At 52.6% G+C, this 24974-nt stretch overlaps 1 protein-coding gene across 1 annotated transcript in view; it reads left to right on the top strand.

Annotated features, from left to right (window-relative positions):
• The first annotated feature begins 291 nt into the window (after nucleotides 1-291).
• Nucleotides 292-24974, top strand: part of LITAF (lipopolysaccharide induced TNF factor) — a 34946-nt gene continuing 10263 nt past the window's right edge. The window contains exon 1 of the mRNA XM_060260510.1: nucleotides 292-410. The gene's annotated coding sequence lies outside the window, so the exon portion shown is untranslated. The remainder of the gene's footprint in view (nucleotides 411-24974) is intronic.

Genomic DNA, 24974 nt, shown 5'->3' with positions numbered 1-24974 from the left:
GGAAGCCCACCATGCCCTCGAGCTCCCAGCTGGAAGCCCCAGTGCGGCATTCACACGTGCAGCGGAACGCGCTTTCCCAGCTCCGCGGAGGACGCGTGTTTTGGCTCCCGCCAGTCGCAGAGGGCGCGCGTGGGGCGGGCAGAGAGGAGGCGCGAGCGGCCGGCCGGCTGTCCTGCCTGACCCTGACACGCCACGTGTGAACGGTGCGGAGGGAGGCGCGGCTCCTCGGGAGTAAGGGGGCGGGAGGGGCGGCCGCGGAGGAGGCGCCTCGGCGGTGGAGGAGGAGGCGGGTGGGTCTCTCCCCACCCAGGAAGGGGCGGGCTGGGCTGGGCGGTGGCTCCGGGCGACAGGGGAGAGTCGCGGCCGAGAGAGCAGGCAGCGCAGCGCCGAGCACCCTCCAACGAGCCCAGGTAGGACAGCAGGCTGGCTTCCCTCCGCGGAGAGGAGACCCCCTTCCCGGCAGCGGGGCCGGGCCACCATCCCCCCCCCCCCAGTTCCCCGTCGGAAGGGCCCCCCGGGGGCGCAGCTGTGGGGCAGGGAGTCTGGCCGGGGGAGGGGGAAGAGGGGCGACTGGGGGCCCAATCCTCTCTCCCCTCCCAGGCCTGGGACTGGGGGCTCCCGGGCTCGACGGGGGAGCCTGGCGACGGTGGCCGCGGGCGTCGACTGCGCCGGGGCTCTCGGCTCGTCCCTCGGCCTTGGGCGTTGTTGCGCCCCGTTTCTGGGCTCGGGAGTGCCCGACGCCCCCCTGCATGCTCCCGCCAGCCGGACCTCTCGCGTCCCCTCCCTTTGCAGTAGCCCTCCGGGCGGCCCTCCCTCCCTCTTGGCGGAGCCTTTGGCGTCCGGGGTGGGGGGGTGGGCTGCTTCCCTGGCCAAGCTGGGAAAGTCTTGCAGGTGGGTGGGTTGGGGGGCTTTAGGAATTGCGCCCGCTCTGAGTCCCTGGCTGGAGAAAGAAGGAAAGAAAGCTGCCCCCCCCCCAGCAGCAAGAGGGCAAGAAGGCGGCTGGGGGGGGGAGGGGAGGTAGAGGGGAGGGGGCTGCCCCCGGGAGGAGCTGCTGCGGGGCTTGTGGGGGGGGGGTTGGGGAGAAAAAAGCACCCTGCTTTGGGGACATTCCCGGACCGGCATTTGGAGGGGGAGCAACTGTGCGGGTTTGAGGTGCCTTGGCCTCAGTGGGCTTAGAAGGCTGAGGGCCCTGGAAGTAGGGTGGGGTGGGGGGCTGCGTCTGGGCTTCAGGCTGCTTGACAAGTCCTGGGGGGGGGGGGGCACCGGTGGAAATGCTGCAGGCGTGGGCTGGCCTTTCTTCCAGCCGGCGGGATTCCCAGATTCTCCTCCCTCTCCGAGGCCAACCTTGCGAGGTGGGTTGGGGGGGGGGCGCGTGGAGAGCCACTAGCACCAGCTCACCCCACCAACTTCATTCTGGGATGAGTGGGGTTGACCTCCCAGATCCTGCCCCAGACTTGTAGGTCCAGAGGGTAAATAGTGCAAAACTGGCTGGCCTGTGAAATGAAGCCTTCCAGAGGTCTGGGAATTTGGCCCAACACTTGCAGGATCTTGTGGGCAGAGTTCCAAATCAGCCGTGGGGCTTTGGAATTAGATTATAGAGTTGGAAGAGACTACCTAGGTCATCTCGTCCAGCATCCTGCAGGATGTGGGAAATTCACAAGTAAACCCTCCCTCTCGGGGACCATGCCCAGAAAACAGCAAAAAAGCCTTCAGGACCCCAGGCCAAACTGGCCTGGAGAAAAACTGCTGCCTGACCCCAAAGTGGCCATCAGCATTTCCCTGGGTGGGTCAGAAAAAGCCACAAGAACTAAGCACTGATGCAACTCTTCTTGCCCTCCTTCCCATGAACTGCCGAAGTTCACACGGCCATCTGGCCTCTGCTTTAAAGACCCCAAGGAAGGAGAGCCCACCAACTCCCGAGGAAGCCTAACTGCTCTAATTGCCAGGAAGTTCTTCCTGATGTTTAGCCAAAAACTCTTTTTGATCTAGTTTCAACCCCTTGGTTCTGGTCCAACCTTCTGGGGCCACAGAAAACAACACCGCACCGTCCTCTATATGACAGCCCTTCATGTATTTGAAGATGGTGATCCTGTCACTTCTCAATCGTCTCCTCTCCAGGCTAAACATCCCAATTAGATTGGGAAGCGGTTCTGGGTCTGGGTGACTGTATTTCTCCCCCCTTCCCCCCCCCCCCCGCAATCACAAGAACTTAAAAGAAGCCCTGTTGGATCAGGCCAATGGTCCATCCTGTGCAACACTCTGTGTCACACAGTGGCCAAAAAAAACAGGTGCCATCAGAAGGTCCACCAGTGGGGCCAGGACACTAGAAGCCCTCCCACTGTTGCGCCCCCCAAGCACCAAGAAGACAGAGCATCACTGCCCCAGACATTGTGTTCCCTCTATACCGTGTGGCTAACACCTCCAGATGTTTCTCCAGTCCCCTCTGGAAGCTGGCTATACTTGTAGCTGCCACCACCTCCTGTGGCAGTGAATTCCACGTGTTAATCACCCTTTGGGTGAAGAAGGACTTCTTTTTATCTGTTCTAACCCGACTGCTCAGCAATTTCATGGAGTGCCCACGAGTTCTCGTATTGTGAGAAAGAGAGAAAAGTCCTTCTTTCTTTGCCTTCTCTCTGTCATGTCACATCTCAGTTGACATTTCTCCAAGCTAAAAAGCCCCAAGCGTTTTAACCTTTCTTCGCAGGGAAAGTGTTCCAACCATTCCAGTTGCCCTTTTCTGCACTTTTCCCAATGCTGTATCTTTTTTGAGGTATGGTGGCTAGAACTGTGCACAGTACTCCCAATGAGGCCGCACCATTGATTTATACAGGGGTATCATTTTCTTGGTCTAAATCTCTCCCCATGCCTTGGGAGGTGGGGGTGGGGGGACAGCTTGTTTTTTTTTCTGCTATGGACAAACAGCAGTTTGGAGGTAGCTAATAGAATAAAGTAGGCGTCAAGTTGCACCTTTAAGACCAACACCGTTTTATTCAGCATGTAAGCTTTCATATGCATGCAGTCTCCATCAGGCAGTGGAACGGGGTGCAGTGAGCAGAGCTACATATAGCTGGTGGGCAGGGGTTAAGCATGCAAAATGGTACAAAATTAGAATCTAATGGCAAAACAGTGAAATTAACAAATTGGAAGTTCATTTGGTCTGGATAGCATCTGCTTGGGAAAACAAAAGAGGCCGTTGACATGCCAGAATTGAAGAAGGTGTTACAGGGCATTACCATACCATAGACCTTTATTGGCATTAATACAAAAATACAGTATACTTTAAAACCAACAGTGACACTATAGAATATAATAAAACCTTAGAAAAAAACAGCAAAAGTTAAATGACGTAAAATAGCAGTAGGCTATGCATGAGTAAAAGCCTCTCTGATTTGGATCGCAACCTGTAAAAAGCAAGCAACGTTGTGTTTCCCGTGGAGTAAAAAACGAACCTTGGCATTGTCAGAAAGGTCTTGATGGTCAGAAAGCAGTGCATCTAGATATCTTGCACGTGGACTGCTATAAAAAGGGCAGTCCAAAAGAACATGAGGGACCGTTTCGATGACTCCTTGGCATCGTCTAAGATTGCGGGGGATTCTGTGGCATCTTCCGAAAAGGATGGCCGATGGTAATGCAGGGCATTAAAAGCAGCATGTTAATTGCTCTCTGGTTCTTAAGGCCTGGGTTAAACGGAGAACTTTTTCGCTCAGAAGTGTTCTTGTTACCTGGTTCGCTTTTTAACATGTAGCAGACATGTGGAGGCAGGTAAATTCTGTGTTGTTGTTGTTGTTATTATTATTATTTGTTTGTTTATTTATATTCTGCCCATTCCCCCATTTGGGGGCTCAGAGCGGAGTACATCAAATAGAAATAAAAGCACAATAAAATAATAATAAAACCAATTACAACATTCAGTGAAGTGCAACAAAATGATTCAGCAAGATGATAGGACAGCAAGGTGGGATAGCACAAAATGGTACCATGACATAGCACCACATCCAGTAGGGCAGTTGGCGAAATAGCATTGGGTGGGGAGAAATCTGAGCCCTGTTCCTCTCTGTGCTCCTTTCCTGATTCAGCAGCACCCCCACCCTGCAGTCCTTCTTGAACCAAAACCCCAGACATGCATGACGTGACCCATCGGGACTCCCCCCTCCATTGGCCCAGAGACCCAGCAGAGGCGGGGTGCCGATTCATGCTCTCTGTTCAAGGACACGGAGTGAGATCTCTGGAGGGAAGGCGCTGCTGCACCCAGAGCAAAGGCCGTTGGAAAGAATCCTTGTTCTTGGGTTGGCCAGCTGGTGAATATTTCTGAATGGAGCACCTTGCAGAGCTCCGAGGGACATCAGTGGGGCGTGCGGGATCAACGTGAGCCCCTTGTGAGCTCAGTAGGGGATCCTAGCACCTACGGGCTGCGAACCAGGAAATCCCTCTGTCCCAGAGGAAGGCCTCCGTTAGCAAACACAGTCGAGGGCTGACTGCATTATTAGGGCTACATCCTGCTTGTGAAAAGGGAAGGGAGAGGGAAGTTCCGTTGAGCCACCCGAAGAGAGCCAGGGGACCTCTGTATGGGAACACCATTGTGCAGAATGAGGACTGGAGCAAGAAGAGGAAATGAGAAGGGCTGGGTTAAAATGGCTGGATCCAACCCTTTCTGATGCGTTGCTTTCCTTTCCACATCAAAGCACCCTTCGATGCAACCCACGTCACAGATCGCTATGAATCACTGTTACAGCTGCAGATATTATTAACTTGAAATATTCTGGCCCCACCTTTGACCCGCGAGGCAACAAATACAAGTGTTTCTGTTCAGTTTGAATAGAAACTCTGTCTGTATTCAGGCTTTGAACCCGGCCGTTGGTAAACAGTCAGTCTAATTTGAAACGAGCATATTTTTGTTTTTATCCCCCCCCCCCCAGAAAGGTCGCTGGAGAACTCCAGCTGCAACAGGTCAGTCCAGATGGGAAAGGCACTTTGTACATGTTCTAATACTTCATAGCTCTTTTCTTTAAAGAAATAGCTCAGAGAGTGTAGACGAGGCTGGAGGGGGTGGGCAAACAGCCCTTGCTCCCGATTCTGCCCCCCCCCCCCCCCAAAAAAAACAATGACTCTTTTGACACCCGGGCAGTCGCTCCTGGTAGAGCGAGAACAATGTGGCCACTCAGAGGTACGCTGCGTTCCCACTTTTGCCTGGACTGTACCCAGTGGTGGCACCCGAGAGCCAGAAGATTCGGTGCCAAGTTTCGTCATCTGCAGCGACTCAGAGTGGCAGAGATATCCCTACAAGGGTTTGTTTTGTCTTGCCGAGCAGTTAAGCCTTCTCAAAAAGGGGAGCTCTGTGGAAAACACAAGTTGGAGTATGGAGTGGAGAGGAAGGCCTTGGGTGAGGGGGGTCTGGGTTCCGATCTGTGGTCTCCACTTATAAGAAGATATTGGATTTATATCCCGCCCTCCACTCCGAAGAGTCTCAGAGCGGCTCACAATCTCCTTTCCCTTCCTCCCCCACAACAGACACCCTGTGAGGTGGGTGGGGCTGAGAGGGCTCTCACAGCAGCTGCCCTTTCAAGGACAACCTCTGCCAGAGCTATGGCTGACCCAAGGCCATTCCAGCAGGTGCAAGTGGAGGAGTGGGGAATCCAACCCAGTTCTCCCAGATAAGAGAGCTCTGGCTGACCCAAGGCCATTCCAGCAGGTGCAAGTGGAGGAGTGGGGAATCCAACCCAGTTCTCCCAGATAAGAGAGCTCTGGCTGACCCAAGGCCATTCCAGCAGCTGCAAGAGGAGGAGTGGGGAATCAAACCCGGTTCTCCCAGATAAGAGAGCTCTGGCTGACCCAAGGCCATGCCAGCAGGTGCAAGTGGAGGAGTGGGGAATCCAACCCGGTTCTCCCAGATAAGAGAGCTATGGCTGACCCAAGGCCATTCCAGCAGGTGCAAGTGGAGGAGTGGGGAATCAAACCCGGTTCTCCCAGATAAGAGAGCTCTGGCTGACCCAAGGCCATTCCAGCAGCTGCAAGTGGAGGAGTGGGGAATCAAACCCGGTTCTCCCAGATAAGAGTCCTCACACTTAACCACTACACCAAACTGGCTCATGGTTAAGTGCACCCTCGAACCTCTGATGTGCTTTTCGGGTCCTTTGGGAGTGTGTCGATACTTGTCCACCTGTGTGCAATCACAGCTGCAGCTTTTACGCTTGCCTAGCAGAGAGGTTGAAGCTGCACAGGTGGAAATGCTGCAGAGCTTTCTTGCTTTGCTAACCTTGACCCAAAAGGAAGCTGCCTTAGAAAGGAGCAGCAAGAAGGGTTTGTGATTGGGGGTGGGTGGAGGAGGATCCGAAGTCCAACTGCTGGACTCCAGCTTCCTTCTCACATCTCTTTGTTAGCTCTTGCATTTACGGGCTGATTTCCTGCTTGCTCATAGCTCTTACCGGCCACCTGATCCTGTTTCAATTTGACTTCTGCTTCTTGGCTCTCTCTAAGGGCTGCCCCCCCCCCCTTTCCTGTAAGCAGGACTTGCGGAGATTGTATTCCATGGCTCGTCTCTGAAAAAGTGTGCTTGTGGGTGAAAGCTTACACTTTGTATAAAATTTTGTTGGTCTTAAAGGTGGCATTAGACTCAAACTTTAGTCTGCGGTTTCAGACCAACACAGCTGCCCTCCTGGATCCATCAAGAGTTAATGTTTATTGATGTGGGTGGACCTCCTGAGGGCACCTGGGTTTTGGCTGCTGTGTGATGCAGAGCGTTGGACTGGGTGGGCCACTGGCCTGATCCAGCATGGCTTCTCTTATGTTCTTCTGTGACACAGAGTGTTGGACTGGGTGGGCCACTGGCCCTGATCCAGCATGGCTTCTCTTATATTCTTATGTCTGAGGCAGTGATGCTCCATATTCTTGGTGCTTGGGGGGCAGTGGGAGGGCATCTGGAGTTCTGGCTCCACTGGTGGACCACCTAATGGCTCTTGGGTTTTGGCCATTGTGTGACACAGAATGTTGGACTGGATGGGCCATTGGCCTGATCCAACATGACTTCAGTTATGGCTGTTAGCCTCAAAGTATAGATGGAACTGTCTGTCTGGGGCAGTGATGCTCTCTATCCTTGGTGCTTGGGGGGCAGCAGTGGGAGGGCTTCTAGTGTCCTGGCCCCACTGATGGACCTCCTGATGGCCTTAGGTTTTGACCATTGTGTGACACAGAGTGTTGGATTGGATGGGCCACTGGCCTGACCCAACATGGCTTCTTTTATGTTTTTATGTCTGTGGCAGTGATGCTCTGCCTTCTTGGTGTTTGGGGGGGCAGCACAGGGAGGGCTTCTGGACTTCTAGCCCCACTGGTGGACCTCCTGATGCCCCCTGGGTTTTGACCACTGTGTGGCACTGTGTGTTGGACTGGGTGGGCCATTGGCCTGATCCAACATGGCTTCTCTTATGTCTGGGGCAGTAAAGTTCCGTATTTGTGGTGGTCGTGGGGGGGACAGTGGGAGGGCTTCTTGAGTTCTGGCTCCACTGGTTGACCTCCTGATGGCCCTTGGGTTTTGACCATTGTGTGACACAGAGTGTTGGACTGGATGGGCCACTGGCCTTTTCCAACATGGTTTCTGTTATGTTTGTATGGCTGTGGCAGTGATGCTCTGTCTTCTTAGTGCCTGGGGGGCAGCACAGGGAGGGGTTCTGGAGTTCTGACCCCACTGGTGGACCTCCTGATGGCCCTGAGTTTTGGCTGCTGTGTGACACAGAGTGTTGGACTGGGTGGGCCATTGGCCTGACCCAACATGGCTTTTCTGATGTTCTCACAGCACAGTAAAGTTTGAGAGTCACACAGAACTGTTTGGCTGTGGGTTCACGACTGCCAGAGGGAAACTCATTTTTTCACAGCTTGACCAGTGGAACTGACCGCCACAAGGTGAGGCGGCTGCTCTCTCAGAGACCTAGACAAACCTTTCCTTTCCTTTCCTTTCCTTTCCTTTCCTTTCCTTTCCTTTCCTTTCCTTTCCTTTCCTTTCCTTTCCTTTCCTTTCCTTTCCTTTCCTTTCCTTTCCTTCGATTTATATCCCGCCCTCCCCACCGAGGCAGCTCCTGACAAATGTTTCTGTTATCACCCTAAACAAACAAGGTGCTCCGGGTGTTGTCTAGGAGCTAAAATAAGACTCCTGTTCTGACTTGACTAGAAAAAAGAAAATGTTGCAGTTGAGCCAAAAGGAAGTTTATTGTTGGCTGGGCCAGCTGTGCAGCTGGTGCTTCTGGGGAAGGAAGCTGACCCCACCCTGGACTCCTTGAGAGTAACGTAAACCTGAACGCAGCCTTGGATTCTGTTAATGATCTACCCCCTTGCTTCCTGCACTTTGCCCCATAAGAAGAAGATGAAGAAGAATTGCAGATTTATACCCCGTCCTTCTCTCTGAATCAGAGACCCAGAGGGGCGTACAATCTCCTATATCTTCTCCCCCCACAACAGACACCCTTTGAGGTGGGTGGGGCTGAGAGGGCTCTCACAGCGGCTGCCCTTTCAAGGACAACTCCTACGAGAGCTATGGCTGACCCAAGGCCATTCCAGCAGGTGCAAGTGGAGGAGTGGGGAATCAAACCCGGTTCTCCCAGATAAGAGTTCGTTCACTTAACCACTATGGCTGACCCAAGGCCATTCCAGCAAGTGCAAGTGGAGGAGTGGGGAATCAAACCCGGTTCTCCCAGATAGGAGTCCGCGCACTTAACCACTATGGCTGACCCAAGACCATTCCAGCAGCTGCAAGTGGAGGAGTGGGGAATCAAACCCAGTTCTCCCAGATAAGAGTCTGCTCACTTAACCACTATGGCTGACCCAAGGCCATTCCAGCAGGTGCAAGTGGAGGAGTGGGGAATCAAACCCGGTTCTCCCAGATAAGAGTCTGCTCACTTAACCACTATGGCTGACCAAGGCCATTCCAGCAGGTGCAAGTGGAGGACTGGGGAATCAAACCTGGTTCTCCCAGATAAGAGAGCTGTGGCTGACCCAAGGCCATTCCAGCAGCTGCAAGTGGAGGAGTGTGGAATCAAACCCGGTTCTCCCAGATAAGAGAGCTGTGGCTGACCCAAGGCCATTCCAGCAGCTGCAGGTGGAGGAGTGGGGAATCCAACCTAGTTCTCCCAGTTAAGAGAGCTACGGCTGACCCAAGGCCATTCCAGCAGGTGCAAGTGGAGGAGTGGGGAATCAAACCTGGTTCTCCCAGATAAGAGTCTGCGCACTTAACCACTACACCAAACTGGTTCTCACACCACAAACTCTCAGCCTGGCCTACCTCACAGGGTGGGGCTTGGCTTCTTTGCTCAGTTTTGCAGGGGTTTGTCTGCTCTCCCAAAAAGCTGTGGGGATGGTGCCCCAAGGGCCAGGGGAGGACACGGGCTCTGCAAACCTTGCTGTTGGCACTTGCTGCCTCCCCCCACGTGTCATGGCAGGTGACATGCTCTGCAGTCGGGGGGGGGGGGGGGCGGGGTTGGGTGCAGTGAGCCATCGGTGATGGCAAAGGTGTCAGGTTCTTGTTCTGCCTTACAAGTATGATGTTCTGGGTTCTCCAGAGCAAGACGCCTTGACCTGCCCTTTTAAGAAGCAAGACTGCTGCATCTTCTAAGGAACACCCCACAGGCACCAGTCTCATGTGCACAGGCTCTAATCTGGGAGAACGAGGTTTGATTCCCCACTCCTCCTCCTCCTTCACTTGCAGCCAGCTGGGTGACCTTGGGTCAGTCACGGTCCTCTCAGAGCTGTTCCCTCAAGAGCAGTTGTCTCAGGGCTCTCTCAGCCCCATCTCCCTCACAGGGTGTTTGTTGTGGGGAGAGGAAGAGGCAATTGGAAGCTGTCCTGAGGCTCTGAGAGAAGGGTGGGGTAGAAACCCAGTCTCCTCCTCCATCTTTTACCACACGGGATTGGTCTCCTAGCCGCACCTTCAAGACCAACCAGATTTTTGAGAGTCAGACTCTCAAAAGCTTCCACTGGTCTCAAAGGTGTGTCTGGACTCGAGTCTTGCTCTTCTGCAGAACAGCATGGCGGGAAGGCTCAAAAGCCAAAAGATTTGAGTTGCATCTGCAGCGTTTCTCTCTTGCTGTCCTCCCCTGCTGGGACTCAAACTGGCTGTTAAAACACGGTCCCCCCCTCCTCCAGTTTTCCCGCTACAGCCACCCTGTGAGGTAGACTAGGCTGAGAGTTTGTGGTGGGTCCAGGCCGTGGCTTGAGGGGTGGGGGGAGAACCTTTCTGTGGGGTGTTCCAGTTGTGTGGGTCGCCTTCACAGGGCAACTCCTTTCTGTTACCAGGCAGGGTTCACTTCTGCTCCGAAACTGTGGACGGGTCACACAGACGTTGCTTCTCTGCAGCTTTCTTCTGCAGCCAGGAAGGAGTTTTTGCAGCAGGTGGAAGGGGATTCCCAACCTCGTCTCTCCTTCCTTGCAATTCTGTTGGCTCCTCCTGCCTAGCAGAGGTCCAGGAAGAGATTCTTGCAATGCGCAGCTGGGTGGCTCACATTGCAAGCTGGCTGAGCTCTTGAGAGATGGGAGGAAACTGAAGGAGGTGTGGGCCAGTTTCCAGAAGTGCATAAGAACGTAAGAGAAGCCATGTTGGATCAGGCCTATTTGGTGTAGTGGTGAAGTGTGAGGACTTTTATCTGGGAGAGATTCCCCACTCCTCCACTTGCAGCTGCTGGAATGGTTTTGGGTTAGCCCTAGCTATTGCAGGAGTTGTCTTTGAAAGGGCAGCTGCTGTAAGAGCTCTCTCAACCCCACCCACCTCACAGGGGATCTGGTGGGGGGGGAGGGAAGGTGAAGGAGACTGTGAGTTGCTCTGAGACTCTGATTCATAGAGAAGGGTGGGGTATAAATCTGCAGTTCTTCTTTTCCTTCTCTTCCTGCTCCTTAATCCGGGCATCCTGTGTCACACGGTGGCCAAAAACCATGGGCCATCAGGAGGTCTGCCAGCGGGGCCAGAACTCCAGAAGCCCTTTCCTGTTGGATCAGGGCAATGGCCCCTCCAGTCCAACACTCTGTGTCACACAGTAGCCAAAAAACCTAGGGGCCATCAGGAGGTCCACCAGTGGGGCCAGGACACTAGAAGCCCTCCCACTGTGCCCCCCAAGGACCAAGAATATGAGCATCCCTGCCCCAGACATAAGAACACAAGAGAAGCCATGTTGGATCAGGGCAATGGCCCATCCAGTCCAACACTCTGTGTCACATAAGAGAAGCCATGTTGGATCAGGCCAATGGCCCCTCCAGTCCAACACTCTGTGTCACACAGTGGCCAAAAAACCTAGGGGCCATCAGGAGGTCCACCAGTGGGGCCAGGACTCTAGAAGCCCTCCCACTGTGCCCCCCCAAGGACCAAGAATATGAGCATCCCTGCCCCAGACATAAGAACACAAGAGAAGCCATGTTGGATCAGGGCAATGGCCCATCCAGTCCAACACTCTGTGTCACATAAGAACATAAGAGAAGCCATGTTGGATCAGGGCAATGGCCCATCCAGTCCAACACTCTGTGTCACAGAAGAACATAAGAGAAGCCATGTTGGATCAGGCCAGTGGCCCATCCAGTCCAACACTCTGTGTCACATAAGAACATAAGAGAAGCCCTGTTGGATCAGGCCAATGGCCCCTCCAGTCCAACACTCTGTGTCACATAAGAACATAAGAGAAGCCATGTTGGATCAGGCCAATGGCCCATCCAGTCCAACACTCTGTGTCACACAGTGGCCAAAAAACCTAGGGGCCATCAGGAGGTCCACCAGTGGGGCCAGGACACTAGAAGCCCTCCCACTGTGCCCCCCCAAGGACCAAGAATATGAGCATCCCTGCCCCAGACATAAGAACACAAAAGAAGCCATGTTGGATCAGGGCAATGGCCCATCCAGTCCAACACTCTGTGTCACATAAGAACATAAGAGAAGCCTTGTTGGATCAGGCCAGTGGCCCCTCCAGTCCAACACTCTGTGTCACATAAGAACATAAGAGAAGCCCTGTTGGATCAGGCCAATGGCCCCTCCAGTCCAACACTCTGTGTCACATAAGAACATAAGAGAAGCCCTGTTGGATCAGGCCAATGGCCCCTCCAGTCCAACACTCTGTGTCACATAAGAACATAAGAGAAGCCATGTTGGATCAGGCCAGTGGCCCATCCAGTCCAACACTCTGGGTCACGTAAGAACATAAGAGAAGCCATGTTGGATCAGGCCAGTGGCCCATCCAGTCCAACACTCTGTGTCACATAAGAACATAAGAGAAGCCATGTTGGATCAGGCCAGTGGCCCATCCAGTCCAACACTCTGGGTCACGTAAGAACATAAGAGAAGCCCTGTTGGATCAGGCCAATGGCCCACCCAGTCCAACACTCTGTGTCACATAAGAACATAAGAGAAGCCCTGTTGGATCAGGCCAGTGGCCCATCCAGTCCAATACTCTGTGTCACATGATGACTAAAACCCAGGTGCCTTCAGGAGGTCCACCAGCAGGGCCGGAACTCCAGAAGCCCTTTTGCAGTGCATGATGTTCTGCCTCCCAAGGATAGATTTATGGGTGATGGGCATACTGTTGCCTGGGGTGAGGTTGGCAGGGGACGGTGTAAGTTTTGTTAAGAGCTTCATCCTGCTTCTTTTCTTGCTGGAAGGAATGACAGGTCTCCCCGCAAAGGTGTCAGTGTGGCAGGAGAGACAAGGGTCGACTGCTTGGAGAAAGCAAAACCGTATTGTTGCCGCCGGCGTTTTGTGATTTTGCTGGTAGCTGCGCAGGCAAGGCCTACCAAGGCAGAGATCTGGCCCCGGGTGCCAAGCCAAAAGGGTTGCCACCACCGGTTTCCTTCCCCAGTTTTGGCTTGTTTGTTTCAAACATTTCTTAGCCACCTTTCTTCCATACGCAGCTCAAGATGGTTCACGATACAGCAGTGTGATGTAGTGGTTAGGAGTGCTGGTTAGTACGTGATTGTTTGAATCTGTGCTTGTGCCATGGAAGCTTTCTGGGTTACCTTTGGGCAGTCACACACTCTCCACCTAACCAGCCTCAGAAGGGCTGTTGTCAGAATTGAATGGAGGAGAGCAGAATGACTTAAGCCACTTTGGGTTCACATTAGAAAGGCGGCGTGTGAATGAATTAGCTAATAATATAAATGAAATACCTAAAATCCATTAAAAACCAAACTGTCTTCAGCCTCCTCCTAAAGACCGAAAGTGAGGGGCGGGGTGTGTCAGGCGTACTTCCCTTGGAGGTTGTTCCATAATCGTGGAGCTGCCACCAAAAAGGCCCTGTTTTGTGTACCCACCAAATGAGCTTCTTTGTGGAACGGCCAGGGGGGCCTCTCTCTGTGATCTGAATTCCCAGACAGGACAAGACGGACCCTCAGTTACCCCGACCCCAGCCTGTGTAAGGGAGAAAACCAGCACCTTGAACAGGGCTTGGGGGTGGCTCAGTAGCCAGAGGAATTGCTGTAGCATTGGGGCCCACAGCAGTCTAGCGGCATGATTCTGCATTAGTTGCAGCTTCTGAACACTCTTCAAGGGCAGCTCCAACTTGAGTTCAGTGCGGTAGTCTAGTCTAGATCAATACTCTCTCTAAGCTGCAGAGTCTTGTGAGCAAAAATTCTACATTGTGAGCTCCTGGCATTAAAGTTGTGAGCTACTGCATGAATTAGTGTGCTCTGGAGTCATCCTTCCTGGGCTATGACAAAAATGTGTGAGCTGGAGGCGAAATAACTGTGAGCTAGCTCTTACTAACTCATCTTAGAGGGAGCATTGGTCTAGATGTAACTAAGGCCTGGATCACTGTGGCTAGAACTGTGGACGCACCAGTATTTGTAGGAACTGGCCAACTGTCTCAGAGGGCTCTTACAGCTTAAAGTGTGTAGAAAGGTCGAATGGGAAGGAAGCAAGCAGAGTTTGAACATTTCCTGTTCAGGTCATTCTAGCCTTTAGAGGCGGGGCAAGGCAGAGGGACTGCTGGCCCAAATGGGTGTGGAATAGTGGCCTCAAAGAAGAAGAAGACTGCAGATTTATACCCCGCCCTTCTCTCTTAATCAGAGACTCAGAGCGGCTTACAATCTCCTTTATCTCTTTCCCCCACAACAGACACCCTGTGAGGTGGGTGGGGCTGAGAGGGCTCTCACAGCAGCTGCCCTTTCACGGACAACTCTGCCAGAGCTATGGCTGACCCAAGTCCATTCCAGCAGGTGCAAGTGGAGGAGTGGGGAATCCAACCCGGTTCTTCCAGATAAGAGAGCTCTGGCTGACCCAAGGCCATTCCAGTAGGTGCAAGTGGAGGAGTGGGGAATCAAACCCGGTTCTCCCAGATAAGAGAGCTCTGGCTGACCCAAGGCCATTCCAGCAGCTGCAAGTGGAGGAGGGGGGAATCAAACCTGGTTCTCCCAGATAAGAGAGCTCTGGCTGACCCAAGGCCATTCCAGCAGGTGCAAGTGGAGGAGTGGGGAATTAAACCCGGTTCTCCCAGATAAGAGAGCTCTGGCTGACCCAAGGCCATTCCAGCAGCTGCAAGTGGAGGAGGGGGGAATCAAACCTGGTTCTCCCAGATAAGAGCTCTGGCTGACCCAAGGCCATTCCAGCAGCTGCAAGTGGAGGAGGGGGGAATCAAACCCAGTTCTCCCAGATAATAGAGCTATGGCTGACCCAAGGCCATTCCAGCAGCTGCAAGTGGAGGAGTGGGGAATCCAACCCGGTTCTCCCAGATAAGAGAGCCATGGCTGACTCAAGGCCATTCCAGCTGGTGCAAGTGGAGGAGTGGGGAATCCAACCCGGTTCTCCCAGATAAGAGAGCTATGGCTGACTCAAGGCCATTCCAGCAGCTGCAAGTGGAGGAGTGGGGAATCCAACCCGGCTCTCCCAGATAAGAGAGCTCTGGCTGACCCAAGGCCATTGCAGCAGCTGCAGGTGGAGGAGTGGGGAATCAAACCCGGTTCTCCCAGATAAGAGAGCTCTGGCTGACCCAAGGCCATTCCAGCAGGTGCAAGTGGAGGAGTGGGGAATCAATCAAACCTGGTTCTCCCAGATAAGAGTCTGTGCACTTCACCACTACTCCAAACTGGCTCTCAAAGGAGGGTCAGTGGAGACAAACAGGTGGGCTGCTCCTGGCTTCTGCTCCCAGGTAGCTGGGCCTGCAGGCAGGTGGGATTGGTGCAGGGGCTGCTGATCTCACAAAGGCTAGGCTCACTCCCCCCCGGGAAGGGGGGGCTGTCTCCCTTGACTTCCTTGTGGTCTCCATCCTCCTCTGCAGGTGTGGCCATGAGGGAGAGAAGCACGGTAAGTTGGCCGCTGGAACTGGTCTAATCCGTAGCAAGAGGAGTGTGGGGGGCTGGAGATAGGAGGCCCCGTGGCCAGTGAGGATAGAAGCTCTGCGAGGAGGCAGGGGTGGGGGGAGGATCAGAACTCTGCCCCCGGATTTTTCCTGTTCAGCTCCCGTGGCATTACAGCACTTCTGCTCGGCTACATCTGGGCAGCATCAAGGTGGTTTGCTCAACCGAAAGCTGCATAGCGCAAGCAGGGTTTGGTAACCACAGGCAATCTTCCTTTTCATGGAACTGCAGGCCAGGCCGCTGGGCTCCACCCCATCCGGAAGGGGGGGCAGGGGCCCTGGGACAGCCTGGAGTGGAGGTCTTTGATGGCTCTTCCAGGGAAAACAAACCCCAAACAGGAATCTTCGGTGACGTTGCAGCTTTTTGAATTTTCCGTCCCTCCTGGGACATGCCGTCAGAGAAGGCCATACGATTGCCATGTCGCTGGAACAGCTCGCCCCAGAGACCGCAGAGTCTTTGCCTAGAACGGGTTCTGGTGGGCTGCTGGGGGCCGACCGTGAGCCAAGCTGAGCCTGGGCTAGGCTGGCCAAGTCCAGTTCCAGAAATATCTGGGGACTTTGGGGGTGGAGCCAGGAGACTTTGGGGGTGGAGCCAGGCGACATTAGGGTGGAACCAGGAGCAAGGTGGGGACAAGTATAATTGAACTCCAAAGGGAGTCCTGCCTATCACATTTAAAGGGACCACACACCTTTTAAATGCCTTCCCTTCTTTGGAAATAAAGATAGGGGCACCTTCTTTGGGGGCTCATAGGATTGGACCCCCTGGTCCAATCTTTTTGAAACTTGGAGGATGTTTTGAGGAGAGGCACAAGATGCTATGCGGAAGATTTGGTGCCTCTACCTTAAAAAACAGGGCCCCCCTCAGAGCCCCAGATACCCACAGAGCCAGTTGGTGTAGTGGTTAAGTGTGCGGACTCTTATCTGGGAGAACCGGGTTTGATTCCCCACTCCTCCACTTGCACCTGCTGGAATGGCCTTCAGTTAGCCCTAGTACCACAGGAGTTGCCCTTGAAAGTGCAGCTGCTGTGAGAGCCCTCTCAGCCCCACCCACCTCACAGGGTGTCTGTTGTGGGGGAGGAAGATAAAGGAGATTGTGAGCCGCTCTGAGTCTCTGTCCTTGAAAGGGCAGCTGCTGTGAGAGCCCTCTCAGCCCCACCCACCTCACAGGGTGTCTGTTGTGGGGGAGGACGATAAAGGAGATTGTGAGCCGCTCTGAGACTCTTCGGAGTGGAGGGCAGGATAGAAATCCAATATCTTCTTCTTCACAGATCATTTTTCCATTATACCCTATGGGAATCGGTCTCCATAGGGAATAATAGAATGCCCAGTGGACATCTCTCCCCCCCCCTGCTTTCTGATGACCCTGAAACAGGGGGAGGGCCTCCAAACTGGGGAATCCCCTGCCCCCACCTTCCTTGTTACAACACTCAAGGAAACCACAGCTGATATGTTGACGACACACATTTACAAAAAGCTGCCGATCGTTTGCATTACAGATTTATATTTTCTCAAACTCTATTGTCATGCATCAAACTCACATAGCCACCTGCTTACAGAATGTATCAAACTTGCATAGAATGTAAGCAGGTGGCTATGTGAGTTCGATGCATGACAATAGAGTTTGAGAAAATATAAATCTGTAATGCAAACGATCGGCAGCCTTTTTGTAAATGTGCATCAACCCACCTGGGAATTGGCACCCTTATGGGCCCTGAGCCGCCCATAAGAATGGCGGGGAAGGAAGGGGGCATGGATTGGGGCTCTAGCCAGGAGCTCCCAGTTTCCAGAAGTCCCAAGGAAATGACACGTGAGATCCAGATCTGCTTATGAGGGAGGAGATTTGAAGAAGCAGTGCTCCAGCTGTCAGAAAGAGGAGGCTCAGCTCCCATCACCCCCTGGGGCTGGAATGCAGCAGAACTTGGCCAGAGTGGAGACCCAGAGCTGAAGCAACGCATCTGGTACCCTCATTGCTGGCTACTGGTCACCAAGCTGTCCCAGATAATAATATAAGAGCATAAGAGAAGCCATGTTGGATCAGGCCAATGGCCCATTCAGTCCAACACTCTGTGACACAGTGGCCAAAAAAATGGTGCCATCAGGAGGTCCACCAGTGGGGCCAGAATACTAGAAGCCCTCCCACTGTTGCCCCCCCCCAAGCACCAAAAAGGCAGAGCATCACTGCCCCAGACACAAGAACATAAGAGAAGCCATGTTGGATCAGGCCAATGGCACATCCAGTCTAACACTCTGTGTCACACAGTGGACAAAAAAGCCAGGTGCCATCAGGAGGACCTCCAGTGGGGCCAGAAGCCCTCCCACTGTCCCCCCCCCCAAGCACCAAAAATACAGAGCATCACTGCCCCAGACATAATGATATAAGAGAAGCCATGTTGGATCAGGCCAATGGCACATCCAGTCTAACACTCTGTGTCACACAGTGGACAAAAAAGCCAGGTGCCATCAGGAGGACCTCCAGTGGGGCCAGAAGCCCTCCCACTGTCCCCCCCCCCAGCACCAAAAATACAGAGCATCACTGCCCCAGACATAATGATATAAGAGAAGCCATGTTGGATCAGGCCAATGGTCCATCCAGTCCAACACCCTGTGTCACACAGTGGCCAAAAAAACCCAGGTGCCATCAGGAGGTCCATCAGTGGGGCCAGGACACTAGAAGCCCTCCCACTGTTCCCCCCACAAGCACCAAGAATACAGAGCTAATAGCCCCCGATGGGCCTCTGCTCCAGATGTTTATCCATAGTAGGATGAGACTGGTCACCTGGGCTAACAAGCATGAGAGAGAAGAATGTTCTCTTGGGAGCGACTTGATGGCCGTCCCCTTTGTAGAGACCCAAGGGCTGCAGAGGGAGTGGCAGGAATCAGGCTTCCGCTGGGTGTCTCCAAGGCTATATGGCTGCCGTGTTGGGTTTCAGCGCCCCGATCCCCCTCTGTTCAAAGTCAAGGTTGTGGGGGAGATGAAATGGAAAGCTGGGGCTGCCTGGTCTGCCACTCTGTCTCTTCGCTGCACCGCTTTGTCCAGCAGCCCAGGGTGGCTGCCGGGTGCTTCCGAACACAGAGAGGCTGTTTCTTGTTTGAAGCTGCCCTCCGCTGCCAAAACAGTAGGCCGAGATGGTTGTTTGGGGGCTTGGGAAGTTCCTCCTCCCTCCTTGCCGGGGTCCCCCTCTACTCTTGCTCTGAATCTTGCATGTCTCCGCAACAATTATAGGACAGTTTCCTTTTGGGTTTTGTTCAGTCTCTTTGTCCGCCTTGCAAAAGATTGCCTCTGAAACTTGATGCGTGGCCAGGCTGCAGATACCAGGGAAAAGGTACAAAAAGGGGCTGGCTTTGTTTCGGGAACTCGAACTCAGATGACCCTGAGCAAAATGAATAGAGACATGGCTGGTAGCTGTGAGGCAGCTTTCTCTTGCTGCCTTCATGTTCTTCAGGATACCCAAACAGGAGCGGAATTTTATGAGCTGACGTTTCCCCAAAATGACACTCTGCAAAGTTTGATGCAACTGCAAGGAACCGAGTGAGGCGGGCATGTTGTCTTTCTCTGAATCGTGATGGTGGATGCTAGGCAAAGAGGCTCCCCTCCAGAAGCTGCACGTTGCAGAATGCATTTGCACACGTCTGGCACAGTGCCTAATTGCTGGCTCCACTGTGCAGTGAGATGGTTGTGTAGAATTGCCCACAGACGGCATGAATTTCACAACATAGGGTTGCCATGTCCAATTCAAGAAATATCTGGGGACTTTGGGGGTGGAGCCAGGAGACATTAGGGGTGGAGCCAAGATCAAGGCTGTGACAAGCATCATTGAACTCCAAAGGGAGTTCTGGCCATCACATTTAAAGGGACTGCACACCTTTTCAATGCCTTCCTTCCATAGGAAATAATGAAGGATAGGGGCACCTTCTTTTGGGGCTCATAGAATTGGACCCCCTTGTTCAATCTTTTTGAAACTTGGGGGGTATTTTGGGGAGAGACACTAGATGCTATACTGAAAATTTGGTGCCCCTACCCCCCAAAATAGCCCCCCCCCAGAGCCCCAAATACCCACGGATCAATTCTCCATGATTTTCTATGGGAATAAATCTTTATAGGGAATAATAGAGTTCCCAGCAGACATTTCCCTCCCCTCCCCCCGCTTTCTGACGACCCTGAAGCGGGGGGAGGGTCTCCAAATCGGGGGATCCCCTGCCCCCATCTGGGGATTGGCAACCCTATCACAACACCATCCTAAGTCTCTCTCCTTAAAGAGGGGGCGACATGTGTAGTTTATGGTGTGTGTGTTTCTTTGCTCCTTTCCTGTCCCCTCCTGCCTGTCTTAACAGCTACTTGGGGTAGGAGGAATGCAGATTTCAGTAAAGGTTCCCCAGCAGGTGTTAGAACAAGATAGTGAAGGGTATGGCTGGTTTTTGTGAGTTGAGGAAAAGGATAAATTACCCCTTTAATGTCCTACCTGTAGAGATGGGGGGGAAAACCACCCCAAAGGGGGCCCCATGTGGGACCATGAAGGAATTTAGCTGTGGACATGGAACGCCCCAAGTTTGTGAGATTATGATATTGCACAGTTCGAATTTGCTGCGTGTGGCAGAAAGTCAGGGCCGATGCTGTTTATATAATAATAGTAATAATTATATCATCCAAGGCGCCTCCTGCAAGCACGCACAGCATTATTCTGTATGCCGATACTTCCTGCTTCCCTTTGGCACGCTTCCGAGATGAGGTCTGCTTTGGAGGATGAGGGAAAGGCCTCCAGGGAAAAGGAGTTCCACAGGCTGCCCACAAAGGGCCCATCTCTGCTTGTGTGGGACTCAGCGGGGCTGAAATAGCAGCTGAATCCTCTGCCAGGAAACCTTGGGTTCTGTGGCCAGCACGCGGAGAACTGGCTGTGCGTCGTCTCTCTTATGTTCTGCTGTCATTTCCCCAGTTGGGAGACAGTGAAGTAGGCAGAGTTGCAGCGTCCCAAAAATGAGGACTCTTGTCGGTATTTCTCCTCTTACCCCTGCCCCCTCAGTGCCTCCCACACTCGCATGCCCCACCCTTGTCCCCCAAAGGGTTGCTTTTTAAAAAAAATGGAAACCGACTGCCCTCTAAACGGGATTTCTCTCCCACTATCCCATTTTGCATCCCCCCTCCCGTTGCTGATGGTCTTATCTGCTCAGCTTGTTTCAGCAAAGATAGTTTGCCCAGCTGCTGGTGGAAGATAGCTCCCCTTCTTAAAGCAGAGGATGCAGTCCTGCGTAGGAATTCCCTGGAGATTGGGGGGTGGAGCCGAACAAGGGAGGGGAGGGACCCTCAGCAGGGCACAATGCCAGAGACTCCGCCTTCTAGGGCAGCCATTTTCTCCCAGGGAAGTGACCTGTCAGCTTGACGTCTGTACCTGGAAAAGTTTTAGAACAAATCATCAAACAGTCGGTCCTGGAACATTTAGAAAGCATGGATGTGATTACTAAAAGCCAGCATGGTTTTCTCGAGAACAAGTCATGTCAGACTAACCTGATCTCTTTTTTTGAGAAAGTGACTACCTTGCTGGATCAGGGGAATGCTGTAGACATTGTTTATCTTGATTTCAGTAAGGCTTTTTATGAAGTTCCACATACTATCCTTGTTGACAAGTTGGTAAGATGTGGTTTGGATCCTGTTACCGTTACGTGGATCTGTAACTGGTTGACAGATTGCACCCAAAGAGTACTTGTGAATGGTTCCTCATCCTCTTGGAGAGGAGTGACAAGTGGAGTGCCTCAAGGATCTGTCCTGGGACCGGTTTTGTTCAACATCTTTATCAATGATTTGGATGAAGAAATAGAGGGAATGCTTTAAAATTGGGAAGGGTTGCAAACACAGAAGAAGACAGCGTATTGTTGGAACTCTCTGGGGCAGTGATGCTCTGTTTTCTTAGTGCTTGGGAGGGGCAAAGTGGAAGGGTTTCTAGCCCCAATTGTGAACCTCCTGATGGCACTTGGGGTTTTTTTTTTTGGCCACTATGTGACACAGAGTGTTGGACTGGATGGGCCATTGGCCTGATCCAACAGGGCTTCTCTTATGTGACACAGAGTGTTGGACTGAATGGGCCATTGGCCTGATCCAACAGGGCTTCTCTTATGTTCTTATGTGACACAGAGTGTTGGACTGGATGGGCCATTGGCCTGATCCAACATGGCTTCTCTTATGTTCTTAGAATCATAGAGTTGTAAGGGACCTCCAAGGTCATCTAGTCCAACCCCCTGCACAATGCAGGAAACCCACAAATACCTCCCCCTAAATTCACAGGATCCTCATTGCTCTCAGATGGCCACCTAGCCTCTGTTTAAAAACCTACGAGGAAGCCTGTTCCACTGAGGAATCGCTGTAATGGTCAGGAAATTCTTCCTAATGTTGAGCTGGAAACTGTTTTGATTTAAATTAATCCATTGGTTCTTGTGATAGGTTAGGGTTAGTAATAGGTTAGTGATAGGTTAGTAGACCAGTAAACACACTGGTGGAGGGTCATGGCTAAGAGATTGAGCAAACTGGTTCTGTGCTTTTGTGTAATGTGGGTTGATATTAGCCTACCTTTCAGGACTGTTGTAAGAGCTGTGCAACCATTATAAGCTGTGTAAAGTCTGTTGAATGATGAGTGCTGAGCATTGTTATTTTAGTCCAGTGGCACCTTTAAGACCAATCCAGGTTTTATTCTGGGTGTAAGCTTTTGTGTGCATGCTATATGTATCTGAAGAAGTGTGCGCACACGCAAAAGCTTCTACCCAGAATAAAACTTGATCTTAAAGGTGCCTAACTGGACTCAATCAAAATGAGGATCCTGTGAATTTAGGGGGAGGTGTTTTTTTTTTAAATTTATTTAATTTATTTATTTAGAATTTGTATCCCACCCTTCCCACAAGTGGCTGAGTTTTCTGCATTGTGCAGCGGGTTGGACTAGATGACCCTGGAGGTCCCTTCCAACTCTATGATTCTGGGATTCTATGAAACTTTGTCCTGCTACTTCAAACCAACATAGCCACCCACCTGAATATATACTATTATTATTTTGTTATACAAAAACTGAGATTAAACTGCTGCCGCTTGAACTCCCAGGCCCTCTCTTCCAATTTCACTGACAGATAAAACTAGAGCAGACCAAGCTAGGAAAACATTGAAATAAACGAGAAATGCCTTTGAGGCCTGAGAAGAGAAAGCTGCCTGAGCACCTTTGGAGAAAACCTGGGAGTGTGTAAGCGGAGAGCCTGAGCAAGGAGCCCGAGGGCCTTGTGCGTGCCAAGCAGAGGCTGCACCCCAAGTTGAATTTCGGGGCCAAACACGCCCTGCCTATTCCTCCCCCCTCTCCTCCTCACTAGTACCTTTTATCGCTGAACGATCCTCTGACGTTGGTGGGGGCGGAAGTGCCTGTGAAATCAGAGCGACAGATTAGGAAATCGCAGCTACAGAATCTGAGTATGTGGCAATCGTGGGGGGAGAGGAAATGGTGTGCAAGATAGCAGACTTGTTGGGTTTCCGTAGTTTTTCCATGGAACATGAAGAAGGCAGAAGATATTGGATTTATACCCCACCCTTCGCTCTGAATCTCAGAGTGGCTCACAACCTCCTTTCCCTTCCTCCCCCACAACAGACACCCTGTGAGGTGGGTGGGGCTGAGAGGGCTCTCCCAGAAGCTGCCCTTTCAAGGGCAAGAGGATCTGGAACATTCACAGAGGATGAAACTATGCAACTGCAAAGCCTCCAGCGCTTGCTGCAGACATAGCTGGTGACCCCCCCCCCCCCAAGTCCCTGTCAAAAGCCCTGTGGGCAAACAGGAGTTGTGCCCAGCAGCCGCTGAACTGGATTGTCAGCCTCCTAAGGTTGGGCCGCTGGGTGTTTATTGGGGGGGGCAGTTTGTGGTTTCTTTCTCCTGCCCTGCTGCCTCTTCTGCAAATGGAGATAACTGCTCGTCCTCCTTGACCTCGGGCTGGAAATGCAAAAACCACATCAGTGCCCCAGTTGCTTTTTCTGTTTTGTAACCTGTCTGGAGTCTGAGTGAGAGACAGCCTGTAGAAACTCTCACCCGCTCTTCTCATTCCTTTTCTGTGTGGGGTGTGAAGAAGAAGAAGAAGACATTGGATTTATATCCCGCCCTCCACTCCAAAGAGTCTCAGAGCGGCTCACAGTCTCCTTTACCTTCCTCCCCCACAACAGACACCTTGTGAGGTAGATGAAGATATTGGATTTATATCCCGCCCTCCACTCCGAAGAGTCTCAGAGCGGCTCACAATCTCCTTTCCCTTCCTCCCCCACAACAGACACCCTGTGAGGTAGATGAAGGTATTGGATTTATATCCCGCCCACAACTCTGAAGAGTCTCAGAGCAGCTCACAATCTCCTTTCCCTTCCTCCCCCACAACAGACACCCTGTGAGGTAGATGAAAATATTGGATTTATATCCTGCCCTCCACTCCGAAGAGTCTCAGAGCGGCTCACAATCTCCTTTCCCTTCCTCCCCCACAACAGACACCCTGTGAGGTAGATGAAAATATTGGATTTATATCCTGCCCTCCACTCCGAAGAGTCTCAGAGCGGCTCACAATCTCCTTTCCCTTCCCCACAACAGACACCCTGTGAGGTGGGTGGGGCTGGAGAGGGCTCTCACAGCAGCTGCCCTTTCAAGGACAACCTCTGCCAGAGCTCTGGCTGACCCAAGGCCATGCTAGCAGGTGCAAGTGGAGGAGTGGGGAATCCAACCCGGTTCTCCCAGATAAGAATCCGCACAATTAACCACTACACCAAACTGGTGTGTGTGTGTGGGAGGGGGTGGGGGGGTGGGAATTATGTCCCTTATGGGCCTTAGTCTGACATGAGTCTGTCCAGCCAGAGGGAGGGGGCTTGGGTGGGTAGCGGAGCTGTCGGGCTTTCTGACTCTGGCCTACAGGCTTTTTGGGGGGACACAGAGAGGGGAGGTGGGGCCTGTTCTCGCCTAGCTTGGCCCAGGCGTCATTCCCCCTTTCTGCAGGTGGCATCTGGCAAGAATTAGGGTGTTCAGAGGGCTTCACATATTTGCACCGTCCAGCCATCAGACCACACTAGTTCCCTGGGATCCCATGAGAAGAGACCAGTGGAGGGACGGTGGCTCAGTGGTAGAGCATCTGCTTGGGAAGCAGAAGGTCCCAGGTTCAATCCCCGGCATCTCCAACTAAAAAAGGGTCCAGGCAAATAGGTGCAAAAAACCTCAGCTTGAGACCCTGGAGAGCCGCTGCCAGTCTGAGTAGACAATACTGACTTTGATGGACCGAGGGGGGTCTGATTCAGTAGAAGGCAGCTTCAGATGTTCTGTTATTAGGGGAGGGATGGTGGCTCAGTGGTAGAGCATCTGCTTGGGAAGCAGAAGGTCCCAGGTTCAATCCCTGGTATCTCCAAAAAAGGGTCCAGGCAAAGAGGTGTGAAAAACCTCCGCTGGAGACCCTGGAGAGCAGGGGAGGGATGGCGGCTCAGTGGTAGAGCATCTGCTTGGGAAGCAGAAGGTCCCAGGTTCAATCCCCGGCATCTCCAACTAAAAAAGGGTCCAGGCAAAGAGGTGTGAAAAACCTCAGCTTGAGACCCTGGAGAGCTGCTGCCAGTCTGAGAAGACAATGCTGACTATGATGGACCGAGGGTCTGATTCAGTAGAAGGCAGCTTCATATGTCCATAAGTTTGGTTGCTA

This window comes from Heteronotia binoei, chromosome 20, assembly GCF_032191835.1.
Source record: "Heteronotia binoei isolate CCM8104 ecotype False Entrance Well chromosome 20, APGP_CSIRO_Hbin_v1, whole genome shotgun sequence".
NCBI classification, from domain to species: Eukaryota; Metazoa; Chordata; class Lepidosauria; order Squamata; family Gekkonidae; genus Heteronotia; species Heteronotia binoei.
Note: the sequence above shows the minus strand (reverse complement) of the source record. Positions and strands in the feature narration are given on the sequence as shown.